The sequence below is a fragment of the Sorex araneus genome, chromosome X (genome assembly GCF_027595985.1).
Source record: "Sorex araneus isolate mSorAra2 chromosome X, mSorAra2.pri, whole genome shotgun sequence".
Taxonomy (NCBI): Eukaryota; Metazoa; Chordata; class Mammalia; order Eulipotyphla; family Soricidae; genus Sorex; species Sorex araneus.
Genome location: NC_073313.1, coordinates 268,689,763 through 268,703,945, shown reverse-complemented (window position 1 = coordinate 268,703,945; position 14,183 = coordinate 268,689,763). Strand labels below are relative to the sequence as shown.

General features: G+C 42.1%; 1 protein-coding gene and 1 pseudogene across 1 annotated transcript in view; both read right to left on the bottom strand.

Annotated features, from left to right (window-relative positions):
• GVQW3 (GVQW motif containing 3) overlaps positions 1–14,183 on the bottom strand; it is a 46,706-nt gene that overhangs the window by 20,786 nt on the left and 11,737 nt on the right.
• On the bottom strand, positions 7,689–8,527 carry LOC101538001 (adaptin ear-binding coat-associated protein 1-like; annotated as a pseudogene).

The following is a 14,183-nucleotide window of genomic DNA, read 5'->3' as shown; positions in this document are numbered from 1 at the left end:
AATTCATTTAACAGGATATTTTAACACATCTCCCCCAGTAGCTGATGAAATACAAGAAAATATTTATAAGGCTATGATAATGTTATCTGCTGACAAAATACTTATAAGGCTATGATAACGTTATCTGCTGACAAAATATTTCTAAGTCTATGGAAGATTTGAACAACAGCCATTAAGTTCTTTTCTTTCCTTCTTTCCACACTGATATTCCTAGACCTTAAAATTTCCTCTTCTTTTTGCTAAACATCGAATCAGTTGCCAAGCCTTGTGGATTCTCACTGTAAGTGAGCTGGTTCTGTGCCAACACCCTTTTATCCTACAGTGAGTTCTTTGGCTCAAGCTTCAGCCACCTTTTGCTTGAACTGTTATAATTATCTCCTAATTGGCGTCTTTATATTTGTGGATAATTGCCCAAGTGACAATTGGTTCAGTTGTTTCATTTTGAAGCTATAAACTTTATCTTTGGATTAAGCTAGAGCAAAGGTACTGCAATATTTAAAATAATGTGGAATTTTTACTCTATTGAGATTTGGCATGAAGCTGTTGGTTATTTAGAGGGATGGCAAAGACAAAATCCAGAGAAACTATCTCTGGTGGGTACCTTGTTCCAGGAACATAAAGGATTCTCTTTGTGTGTGTGTGTGTGTGTGTGTGTGTGTGTGTGTGTGTGTGTGTGTGTGAAGTGTCCACACCCAGCTATGCTCAGGGATTACTCCTGGCTCTGTGCTCAGGAATCACTCTAGGTAGGGCTTGGAGCTCAAACCTGGGGTGGCCAAGTACATTATCTCTCCATCCCCACACAGGACTATCATTGGAAGGAATATGGAAGAGAAATATTATGAAATTTCTTCACAACCAATTCATATGTATTTATGGACATGAATTCATATAATTGATAGAATCCCTAGGACTCTCACAGATAAATCTGATGACAACTTTTAACAAGTACACAGAATAATGTTAGCTATTATTTATTGAACGCTTGCTTTGAATGAAGTATTATTTCAAATGCTTTTTGTGTATCAAACTATTTAACCTTCAATTTATTCCAATGAGACAGGACCATTATGATTTTCATTTTAAGATGCAAAGTCAAGGCCCAGAAAGGTTATATAACTGGCCAGAGCTATACAACTAGTAATGTAAAAAGCTATAATTTGAACCCAGGTAATGTGGGTCCAGAATCCATACTCCTAACCAAGATTTTAAAATCTTATGTGTCCCTTGTGCTTATCAGAATCTCTGACTTTACTAATTTCCTATGCTTATATTGCTGTGTCTGGCCAAGACATAGTAATAAGAATGGAATTTATCTCCCCACTTACAGCAGCTAAAAATCTGGACAAAATATATAAAACCATGTTTTTAAAAGCTATTGGATAGGAGGAATCTAGAGAGTGACCCTTGAGAGACAGGAAACAAATGAGATAAACCAAAAAATGGTCCCTGATTAACTCCTAAAGAATTTCTAGAAGTTTCTAGGAGTTTTGTGTGTCAAGAGAGAGAATCCAGACAGAGTCCAATAGTTTTCAAGTTGATCACAAGTTAATATACCAAAGAAAAGAGATTAGTAAGCTTACAATTAGTAGCTTACAATTAGAAAGCTCTCGTTATCTGCTGAGGGCCCCCCACAAATGCTTAGCTTAGCTTGTTGGGTTTTTTTTTCTTTTGGGTCACACTGGGAGATGCACAGGGGTTACTCCTGGCTCTGCACTCAGGAACTACTCTTGGCAGTGCTCAGGGAACCATATGGAATGTTGGGAATCGAACCCGGGTCGGCCTTGTGCAAGGCAAATCCCTACCCACTGTGCTATCTCTCCAGCCCATAGCTTAGCTTGTCTTTAAGTAAACAACTTAAGACTAAAAGAAGAATAATTCAAAGGGCTAGAAGAAAGAATTAATTCTCAGAGAACATATGGCCCAGTTCCTGTTCCCAACCGCCAGAGTGGAAAGAAACAGTGTGCAAACCATTAGAAGTTCTTTGCTCAGTAGCAGGGTGATGCTCGCCATAAACAAATGTTACTGTGGCCCTATTTAATCTTTGTTAATAGTACTTTGTTGATAGTACCATGGATAGGGCCTTGGCTTGCAAGCAGCCAACCCAGGTTTCATCCTTGGTATCCTAGATGGTCCCCCAAGCACCACCAGGAGTCATTCCTTAGTGAGGAGCCAAGAGTTACTCTTGAGCATCACTGGGTATGGCCCCCAAACAAACAAAATCAAAGAATTAATTAAAAGAACCCATGAGTGCACTTTTTTTTCTTTTTGGGCCATACCCAATGATGTTCAGGGGTTGTATCTCACTCTTCAATCATAAATTACCCCTGGTGGTGCTCAGGGGACCATATGGTATATCAGGGATTGAATTCAGGTCAGCCATGTGCAAGTCAAACACTCTACCCACTGTACTATCACTTTGGCCCCCTGATTGCACTTCTGAAACTCAATTATGAATAATTTAGGGTGCTTCAATAAATTAAATAAATTTTAAAAATTAGAAAACTAAAAAGGACCCATGAGGAGGAGAAAATAATTTTGTGGAAACTTACCAAAATTGATACAATGAATGGATGCAGACATTAAAATATTATGTGTATTCCATGTGATTAAGAAGCTTAGGAAAAGATTAAGCATACATATATATGATATTATATACATAAATATAATATATATACATATCATGCACATATATGTGCCATATATATGTTTATATTATATACATACATATATATGACCTCGGGCTGGAGCGATAGCACAGTGACAGGGTGTTTTCCTTGCACATGGCCGACCCAGATTTGATTCCTCCGCCTCTCTCGGAGAGCCTGACAAGCTACCAAGAGTATCTCGCCCACACGGCAGAGCCTGGCAAGCTACCTGTGGCGTATTCGATATGCCAAAAATAGCAACAAGTCTCACAATGGAGACGTTACTGGTGCCCACTAGAGCAAATCAATGAGCAATGGGAGGACAGTGATACAGTGATATATGACCTCATATACATATACATGATATGTATATAAACACCCTGTGTCTGGGTACATGGGGATCCTGTTCTGTGCCCTCCTCTGAATGGATGTAGTCCTAGTGGCCCAGAACATTGCTTGGGTGGACTGGTGGTGCCCAGCACTGCAGGGCCCAAGCAGCAGTGCCTTCTTGGGTCTAGCATTGAAGAGTCGAGCTCAGTTGCCAGGAGTGACTTCCAGGTTCCCTGAGTCCTGCTTCAAGGTTCAAAACAGAAAATAGGACCCCAATTCTAGTAGCAACAAATGCACTCCAGGCCCAAATTTTGATTTCTAAATACCTTTCTCTAACTAAAGGAACCAGCGATATTTAGAGAAAAGATTGATTGTATATCTGGAATGGGTGATATATAAAATGATACTGGAACATGTTACAGCGTTGAAAGTAAGGAAGTGGATTTTTGGTGTTTGTTAGCTTTGTGTGAGGGCCACAACTACAGTGCTCAGGGCAGCATTCTGGCTCTGAGCTCAAGGAGCACTTCTGGAGGGCTTGGTGGAACCATGTTTGAGTGCAGAGAATTGAACATGAACCTGCCACATGTAAGGCAATGCCCTACCCACTGAGCTATCGCTCCATCCAGGAAATTTTTTTAAATAAGTATGGGAGTCTGTCAAAGAGACACAGAAAACACTGGGCTGGAGAGATAGGATTTCAGGTAGAGTGCTTCCCTTGCATGCACCTGACCCAGGTTCAATCCCTGACATCCCATCATTCCCCAAGCACTGCCAGGAGTAATTCCTGAGTGCAGAGCCAGTAGTGATCCCTGAGCATTGCTGGATGTGGCCCCAAAACTTAAAAAAAAAAAGATACAGAAGTCAACCTGAAAGAGCATCTAATGGCCCAAAGTGGAAGATAAATAGCATAGCACTGGATATATTCCAATATATGAAACAAATATCATCATCATCATCATCATCATCATCATCATTATCATCCCATTGATCATTGATTTTCTCAAGTGGTCTCGTAGTGTCTCCAGTCATCCTAACCCTGAGATTTTAGAAGCCTTTCTTTACTCATCCTTCCCAATGGTGCCGCATTGGAGCCTCTTTCAGGGTCAGGGGAATGAGACCCATCATTGTTACTGGTTTTGGCATATGAATATGCCATGGGGAGTTTGCAAGGCTCTCCCACGCGGGCAGGAAACTCTCTGTTGCTTGCCAGGTTCTCTAAGAGGAAGAATTAGGCTATAAGAGGGAGCTTGTTTTTATAGTCTCTGGATGTTGGCCATTGGTGGGATTACATGGCACTGGGGGCAGTCCCTGGGTGTGACCACCTAGCTACTGGAAAAGAGGGGATCTGGGCAGAAGAGGCCCAGTCTTGATCCGAGCAGACTTGGAGATCTCAGCCCCAGGTGCCACACACCTGGGTTCCTCTGCCAGTTCCTTCATGTGTGGGGCTCGTCTGAACTGTGGAGAGGGGCCTTGAGCATAGCTGTGGCTGGTCTCCGGAAGTCTTCGGCTTCGGGGGCTCTGCTCGGGGCAGAGAGGGAAACTCAACCCACCCCCTCCGAGGGGCCCTGGTGAAGACAGCCAAGCATGGGGGCAAGAGACTCTCTGCCATAAAATAAATATACATGATTCTAAAAGTATATAAAAATAAATCAGAAGATAACTCTTCCATATAAAATCCCAAATAATGTAAGTCATTATTCCCCTCTTGGGGATTCAGAATTTAATAACTTTCCTTAATTGTTAAAGCAAGGGCTAAATTTGGTGACTTGTTTCCAAAGAACATGCATGAAAAGGGGAAAAGGGTAGCTTCAGAGTAGAAAAATATTGCAAAATTACTTTATTCACATTTTTAAAGTTGATGTTACCAATGTGCTATGCATTGCATGTTCTCTATAATTTGATAAAATTACACCTTTTCCCCTTTTGGGGGGAGGGGTCACACTCAGTGTTGCTCTGGGGCTACTTCTGGCTCTGCACTTAGCAATTACTTTTTGAAGTGCTCGGGGTACCATATGTGATAGCGGGGATCAAAGCTGGGCCAAATGCATGCACGGCACCGTCCTACCTACTCTACTATCTCTCCAGCCCTGATCCCTTGTTTCTGTGTTATTACTTCCCAAAACCTGTTACTGAGACAGGTTTTGATAATGAGAAACAGATATGCCCAAATTAAGGAATAGTCTATAAAAGACATGGTTAGTAATCACCAAAAACAGTCAAGGTCATAAAGAATAAGGAACAGTTTGGGTCTGAGAAATTGGTATGGGACAGAAAAAACTAAAGAAAAGCAACTCAGTGAAATAAAATGGTCTTAATTATCCCTCAAGTAGAAGATCTTAATATTGATTTCTGAATAAAGTGTAGAGTTTAGTTAATGTCTATGTTGGTATTTTAATTTTGAAAAGTTACTACTATGGTAAATAAGTTAATATGATATTTTGTTTGTTTTTGGTTTGGTACCACACCCAGCAGTGCTCAGGGTTGACTCCTGGCTCTCTGCTTAGGGATCACTCTTAGTGGGGTTCAGGGATCAAACTCAGAATGGTCACATCCAAAGTAATAGCCCTATCAACTATGTTATTTCTGGCTCAAAAATAAATTTCTAAAGACTCACATAAAAGTTTCAGGGATATAAAATACAATATTTGAGATGAAAATATACACAAAATAACATAAAAATAGATTAGACATTTCAGTGAATTTGAACAACAATAGAAACTACATAAAAAAGATACTAGGGTTGATAATATAGTGGGTAGGGAGCTTGCCTAGCAAGCGGCAGACCTGGGTTTGATCCCCAGCATCAGATACGGTCTTCTGAGTGATTCCTGAGCACAGAGTTCAGAGTAAGCCTTGAATATTGCTGTGACCCAAAATACCAAACAGCAGGAACAGTAGTACAGCAGGTAGACATTTGTCTTGCACCTGGCTGACCTGGGTTTGATCCCCAGCACCCTATATGGTCACCTAAGCTTCATCAGGAGTGATCCAGTAGAAGGCCCTGAGCAGCACTGGGTGTGGCCCCCAAACCAAAATGAATGAAAGAAATGTCCCATGAACAGGGGTTGGAGAGATAGTACAGTGGACAGGGCACTTGCTTTGCACAAGGCCAACCCAGGTTTGATCTCTGGCAAGTTACTCCTGAACATCACCAGGTATGGCCAAAAAAAAAAAATTTGCTCACTGACAGGTAGGGGTGGAGTCAGGGTTGGAGTGTGGAGGGAATCTGGGAACACTGGTGGAGGGAACTTGGCACTGATGGAGAAATTGATGTTGAATTATTGTATGTCTAAAAGACAACTATCAGTAACTTTGTAAATCATGACTCCTTAATAGAATAGGATTTTAAAAAATAAAATAAAAATTAATTGACCATTAATCAATAATATAGATAGGGTCCATTACCTAAGAAAGGGAACGCTTCACTGTAAAAGGAATGAGGCAGAGGGTAAGGAAAGTGAAAGGAGAGTGACTAGCGGTTAGACACTCTGGGTGATGAGTGTCAAATCTGTCGCTTGGGCAAAGCTTATGACAGCTAATGCTGAAACTCTTGCTTCCTTCAGAGATGACTATACACATACCAGCAGTTTTCCACTGAAGAGCTCAATGAATTGAAAAAGTAAATGCATCTGAAAAGAGGCCATAGATTCAGGCCTCAAGGCAATATGGGTACAATCCAGACTTCTGTGCCTTCAACCTCTCAGCTCTGCAGAGAAGGTAAAGAACCCGAAACCTTTCAGCTTCAGGTCAAAGAACGGGGCAGTCACTCAAACACAGTCGTGAGATGGAGAGGCAAGAGAGTAAACATTTCTCTGGAGTATGGCTTGGAAGTACAGCCCCCTTGAGCCTCCTTCATCCAAAGAGACCCTCTAATCAGAAACACTGCACTAGCAACAATTTAAAGAACAGGGCAGGCACCATCAACATGGCCTTCTTGACAAAGAGAGAGACATGTAAACACACGAAAGGGCAGAGGAGCTGCACTGGCACCAATGTTCACAGAAAATCCACCTGTGGAGTTGAGCAGAGCTTGGAGCACGTCTTCCTTCACACCCACTCCTCTTTCAGCTCTGAATTAACCAACACTTAGGTCAGTCTGTCCAGTCTTAGCGTCCTGGATTAGGGGGAAAGGAAGCTTCAAGGTTTTCATCTGCCTCCCCTTGATATTGCTAGAGAGGCCAGAGTGATAGCAAAGTGGTTAGGGCGCTTACTTTGTACATGGCTAGTTTGGATTCAATCCCCAGCACCCCATATGGTTCCCTGAACTCACCAAAAGTGATTCCTGAGTGCAGAGCGAGGAGTAAGGCCCGAGCTTCACTGGCTGTGGCTCCCCCCCGCACCCAAAAGAAATTGTTCACAAGAGTATACACGGGCCATGAGAAGATCCTGAAACAAGTCAGAGAATTTGAAAGATGGAGAAAAGTTTATTACAGAATCCCATGGTTACTGGCCTTTGAGTCATAGCTGTCTAGTAGACTTGTAGACTCTAGTAGAGTTGCTTTGGCCGGAACAGGAGATATAATATTTCTTGGCTGTCCAGCAAGTAAAAATGAAGGAGAGGGACATAAACATGCTTGGAATCAATGGTGAAGTTATGAGATTGTCTGGCAATTTTTGGTCTAGGGAGGGGGGGTGCCTAACTTCCCTCACATATTAGTGCCCTCCAAGTCTTCTTTATTGATGCTTCAAGTCTGCCCTAAATGCTGTTCAGAACTAGACCCAGTTGGGTGGCTGCTGTGTCTGGTTTGGAACAGACCTGAATGCAGTGCTAAAATCACCCACCAAGTCATTGCTTCTGGAAATTGGAGCTGAGCTGGTGTCATGACAGGAGCAAGGGAATCCAACTCAAAAAAAAATATTCACAGAGTGGGAGCAATAGTACAGCAGGTAAAGCATTTGTCTTACACACAGCAGACCCAGATTCAACCTGTGGTATCCCATATGGTTCCCTGAGCCCCACCAGAGGTGATTCCTGAGTTCAGAGTCAGGAGTAACCTCTGGACATTACCAGATGTGCCCCCCAAACAAAACAAGAATAGCTGCATCATGACCTCCATGGTTTGATTTTGGAATGGGTGGCAGAATAACATTGCTAAAGTGGTCAATGGGGGGATAGTGACATTGCCTCAAGACAGAGGTGGGAGAAAGCTCAAGTCCACAGTCCCTGCAGTCTGGGGCTTAGAAGCACCTCCTTTCTTGGTTGCATCATTCCCAATTCTCAACTTGATAGCCTGATCTTCCTTGAATCCCAGATCCAACTTGGGACAATTGTCCATTCTTAGGAAATCTCAGATTCTTGTTTTACCCATTTGAAGTAGTCTTGCAAGAAGATAGAATCGAAGGCATCACTGGGTCTGTGAAACCAACACCAATGAAGGCACATCAGTCAGCGCCATCCTGGATCCAGAATGCAAAGTAGCGGCTGTCTTCACAGCAATCCCTGGGTACTGATCAACTGGTGCCCAAGCAGAGAACTCCTGTGAAATGTTATCCTCCTCGAAGGCACTGGGCAGAATCCAGTACTCTGACGTCGGGCTCCACACACAGGACATACTTATAACTCCAACTTGGCTGCCATCTTGGCTCTCTGAACATGCTTTTTGTAGCATATATAAAAATAAACTCAAAATAAATTAAAGACCTAAATATAATAACTAAACTATAAAACTCTTGTAAGAAAATACAGGTCTAAATTTTCATAACTTTTGTTGGCACTGGTTTATTAGTACAAGCAACAGAAAGAAAAAAAACTGGATCTTACCTGTGTTGCAAACCATAATGCCCAGAAAGAGAGAGAGAGAGAGAGAGAGAGAGAGAGAGAGAGAGAAAGAGAGAGAGAAGAGAGAGAGAGACATTGGGGCCGGTGACAGGAGGGAACTGGGGATGTTGGTGGTGGGAAATGTACCTGGTGAAAGGATGGGGGTGTTGGAGCATTACATGACTGAAACTTAATCAGGAACAACTTGTAACTGTGTATCTCATGGAGAGTCAATAAAAAGCTTTTTAAAGAATAAAAGCTAGGGACTGGATCGATAGTACAGGGGATAGGGCATTTACCTTGCAAACGTTTGCCTGCGGCTGACCCGGGTTCAATTCCCAGCATCCCATACAGTCCCCTGAGCACCACCAGGAGTAATTCCTGAGGGCAAAGCCAGGAGTAGCCCCTGAACATCACCAGGTGTGACCCAAAAAGCCAAAAAAAAAAGAATAAAAGATAAATTCTATATCAAAAAATAAACTGGATTCCTCAAAATTAAAAACATTTGTGCATCAAAAGGCACTATTAAAAAAGTGAATTTATATATATGTATATGTACATATACATATATATAAAGATCACTGTATCACTGTATCACTGTCATCCCATCGCTCATCAATTTGCTTGAGTGGGCAGCAGTAACATCTCCATTATGACACTTGTTACTGTTTTTGACATATCAGATACATCACGGGTAGCTTGCCAGGCTCTGCCCTTTGGGCGAAATACTCTTGGTAGCTTGCCGGGCACTCTGAGAGGGGTGGAGGAATCGAACCCAGGGTTGGTCGCATGCAAGGCAAATGCCCTACTGCTGTGCTATCGCTGCAGCCCATATATAAAGATACTGTTAAGAAAATAAACATAGATTAAGCAGGGTTGGAGAGTTAGTAGAGTGGTCCTGAACCCAGTTGATCCCTAGCACCTAATATGGACCTCAAGCACTTCCATGAGTGATTCTTGAGCACAGAGGTAGAAGTAAGTCTGAGCACTGCTGGGGATGTCCTGTAAGGAAAAAAAGAAAAGAAAAGAAAGGACAGTCCACAAAATGACAGAAAATATTTGCAAATACTATACCTAAGGACTAGTACCCAAACTAATAAAAATAATTCTTATAACTCAGCAATAAATATAGAAATAAAATGCACAAAGGATTTGAGCAGATATTTTTCCTAAAAAAAAAATAGACATATGAAGGGGCTGAATAATTAATACAGTGGTATGGTGCTTGCCTTGCATATGTCAACCTGGGATTGGACTCCAGCAGCCTTATGGTTCCCCGATTCCTGACAAGAGTGATGCCTGATCGATGAGCACCACCAACTATGGCACAAAAATAACAAACAAGTAAAAAATGCACATTGCAATGGTACAGCAGGTAGGGCATTTGCATGTGGCCAACCTGGGTTTGATCCCCAGCATTCCATATGGTTCCCTGAGTCCCACCAGGAGTGATCCCTGAGTGCAGATCCAGGAGTAACTCCTGAGCCCTGAACATTGCTGGGTGTGACCCCCCCACAATAAAAAAAGAGATGCTAATCAAAACCACAATGAGATGTCACTTAATACTTTTCATGATGAATTTTTTAAAAAGGGAAATTAGCAAATGTTGGTAAGAATGTGGAAAAGGTGGAAAATAGTTCAGCTGCTCAGAAAGGCTGGTGGTTTCTCATCAAGTTATACATAGAATCTCCATATATACATATTCAAGACAATTAAAATAGGTATTCACGTGCAATCAAAGTATTCACGAGTTGAAAATGTGGAAACAACCTAAATGTCCATCAATAGATGAATGGATAAACAAAATGTGATATGTCAATGTATTGGAATATAATTTAGTCCTGAAAAGAATGAAGTTAAGGTTATATGGTCCAAGACTGAATCTTGAACACATTATTCTAACTGAAGTCAGACACTGAAGGCCACACAATTACAGATTCCACATACATAAAATTTTAAGAATCAGCAAATACGTTATGATAGAAAGTGGATAGAGGTTGCTAGGGACTTGGGTAGAAAGGGAATCGGAGAGTGAATGCTGATTATGTGCAAGGTTTCCTTTTGGAGTGATAAAAACATTCTGAAACTAGATCGTGGTGACAGTTATTCAACACCGTACAACAGTGCCATGGATCCTTGAAAACGGTGAAAAGAAGTATTATGCAAATACCACCACAATAAAAAAGTTGATTCTTTTATTCATCTTGGAAATATTTATTAATCACTTCCAATAAACTGAGTACAGAGAATACAGTGTCTAACCAGGTGTGGTCTTGGCTTTTGAGTGGTCCATGAGCTGGCAGGAGAGAAAACACATTCTACTCATAATTAACTTCATGTTAAAGTTTCTTTGGCATAAAAATGTGCCTGGGAGAGAGACGGGGTGGAGTGAAGCAGCAGAGGGAGGCTGAAGCCGGAGTGCTGAGTGGGAGCTTACAGGCTGGGTGACAGCATGGAGGGAGTTAGAGAACAGACGAGGCTCCATAAATTCCAAAAGCCTCATTTCTCCACAAACTTTAAATGAAACAGCATACGTGTAGCAGCATGGAGAAGGGAGTTCAGGACAGTGAGGTGATAGATGGGTGATCGCCTTGTCCAGTTGCAATAGGGTGACAGGAAGGTATTTTAGGGGTGAGCTGGAGAGATAGTACAGTGGGTAAGGCCTGAAGTAGATCCAGGGTCGATTCTCAGTACAGATATGGTCCCCCAAGCACCACCAGGATGACTGGTGAGCACAGGCCAGGAATAAGCCCTGAGCACTGCCAGGTGTGGCCCCTCCACAAATGAAACAAAAAAGAATATTAGGAGAAAGCCATGGATGTGACTGGCTGTGAAAGTCATCTGAGCCAGGGTCATCTAGTGGGCAGTGGGTGATGCTGGTCCCTAACTGGGCTTGATGGGCATCTCATTCAGATTTTGTTCATAGGGGTCAATAAGCTGGAATTTACAGGGCTGGAGTGCAAGCACAGCAGGGAGGGTGTTTGCCTTGAAGGCAGCTAATTCAGGTGTGGACCCGGGCACCCTACATGATCCCCAGAGCCTGTCAGGAGTGATCCCTGAGCCCAGAGCCAGAAGTAAGCCCTGAGCACATCTGGGTGTGGCCTGAAAACCAAAACCAAAAATTTAATGAAATTTACATGCCCCTGATGTATGCATTCTATTTTTTAACTTTGCATTTGAAACCTATTTCTTTTTTCCTCGGGCTTCCTGTTTTCCTGTTTGAAATAGACGTTACTATGGAAATGTCATGGCACCGTATAGTGGCATTAACAAGTGAAGTGTAAAGAATTTTCAGAACATCTAGAAACACAAGTCTGGGGTTTAGGAATATAAGCCCTAATGATGTGATAACATTCGAGTCTGCAGACATTGTCATAAATATAAACACGCCTGGAAATTTGAGACAACATCATGGAGATAGTTGAGAACTTTATTAGGATTTATGTGCCCAGGTTTTTAAAATGTATATGAGAAATATTAAAAACACAAAGCCTAACACAAATCCTGGGAAGAACATCTGGAAAAAGTGAATGACAAAATGCCAACATCCACTCATGAAAACACACCTCTGGAAGAACTGGGGGACTGGATACACCCGAAAGATACTTGAATCAAACCTTTGTACCATCTTCGAATCCATAAATATGGTCCCTGAAAAATGTAAAGCAACTATTGGTAAATTCTTATTACCAAATGTAAATGTGACTTCTATTTTAAAGCTAGCTGCAGAATAATTATTTTAGTAAAAGAAATAATTGCCAATAGAGTAATGGGAAAAAATTTCACTGGGCTGAGTGAAATTCAGGGTCCTTCGTTATGATCCTGGCTCTGCCACCAAGTAGAGGTGTGATTCAAGAAAAGTCAGTCAACCTCCCTGGGCCAATTTCCTCATCTAATCTGGGCTGTAATACTGAATTTTCACTTATTAAGTTCTTAAATAAAGGTATATAGGTACTGGTCGAAGCCTAAAGTCCAGTTACTTCTGAGACAATACTGCACACTGAAGGCTTGTAGTTAGGAACTCTAGGGTCTTTGGCAAAAAGAAATTAGTGCTGATAAAATCAGCAAGGACTTAACAGTTTTCTGTGCTTTGCCTTTTTAAAAAGGATATTTTAAAAACATATTTTTTAAACTAATTGTTCAAGCAATTTATGTCTAGTTCTGTTTTCATAAAAATATTTTTTTGGTAAAATACAAATTTAAAGAGAACTTTTTCATTAAGGGGGCAGGGCATACCTGCCAGTGTGCAGGGCTTACTTCTAGCTCTGAACTCAGGGATCACTCCTGGTCAGGTTTGAAGGACTCTTTGCGATGCTGGGGAACAAACTCATGTTAGTTGCTTGCAAGACAAGTCCCCAACCTGCTATACTATCTTCCCAGTCCTGTGTTTTGCTGTTTCACCCCCTACTTTCTCATTCCCATAAGCACCATAAATGTGATGATTCCAACTCTTTGGTCTAAATTATTTACAAAAGCTGTAGCACTGTCATCCCATTGTTCACCAATTTCCTCAAGCAGGCACCAGTAACGTCTCCATTGTGAGACTTGTTACTGTTTTTGGCATATCGAATATGCCACGGGTAGCTTGCCAGGCTCTGCCATGCGGGCAGGATACTCCTGGTAGCTTGCTAGGATCTCTGAGACGGATGGAGGAACCGAGCCTGGGTCGGGCGTGCAAGGCAAATGCCCTACCCATTGTGCTATTGCTCCAGTCCACAAAAGCTGTAAAGAATTAAAACTCCTTAGAGCTGTTCTTGGGGGAAAGTTTGAAGTAGGAGACAACAGTGCATTGGTAGTCTCTTCTGGTGGTCTCTCTCGACACCTCTGGGCCTTTCTCTATCCTCCAGGACTGTTCTTTTGTGCCTAGGGCAGACCTGGGCCCAAAGAAGGAAATCAGGCAATGAGCATTCAGGATGTTTTGAGGGAACTAAAGCAGTGAGATGAGTCTGATAAGATGACTGAGTCCCAGGAAGAAAATTTTTTGCTTTTTGACGCCACACCTGGAAGTGCTCAGAATGAGGCAGTGCTGAGGCTCTGCACTCAGGAATTATTCCTAATGAGGCTAGGGAACCATATGGGATACTGGGGATCAAACCGGGGTTGGCCATGTACAAGGCGAGCTTCCTACCCGCTGTGCTATCCCTTCAGCGCTAGGGGAGAAACTGCTTCTTAAAACATTTCCAAACTTTCCAAATCTTCTACATAGGGCAATCCTAGAAGTAAACCACAAATATGAAACTCTCCTTTCACTGGCTTTTAGTCAACACTCTGGTCTTTCATAAATAATGCAAACTCTGTCCAGTTTTCTAATGCTTGGAACAGGACAGGAGGCGGATATCGTTTCTTTGAGAAGCAGTCATTTCAGTCTCCTACCCGCTGGTGCTTAGACAGCAATGACACTGTGCATTTGTCTTTGTGGACCTTACACCTGCCATCTAGCTCCAGGCGAG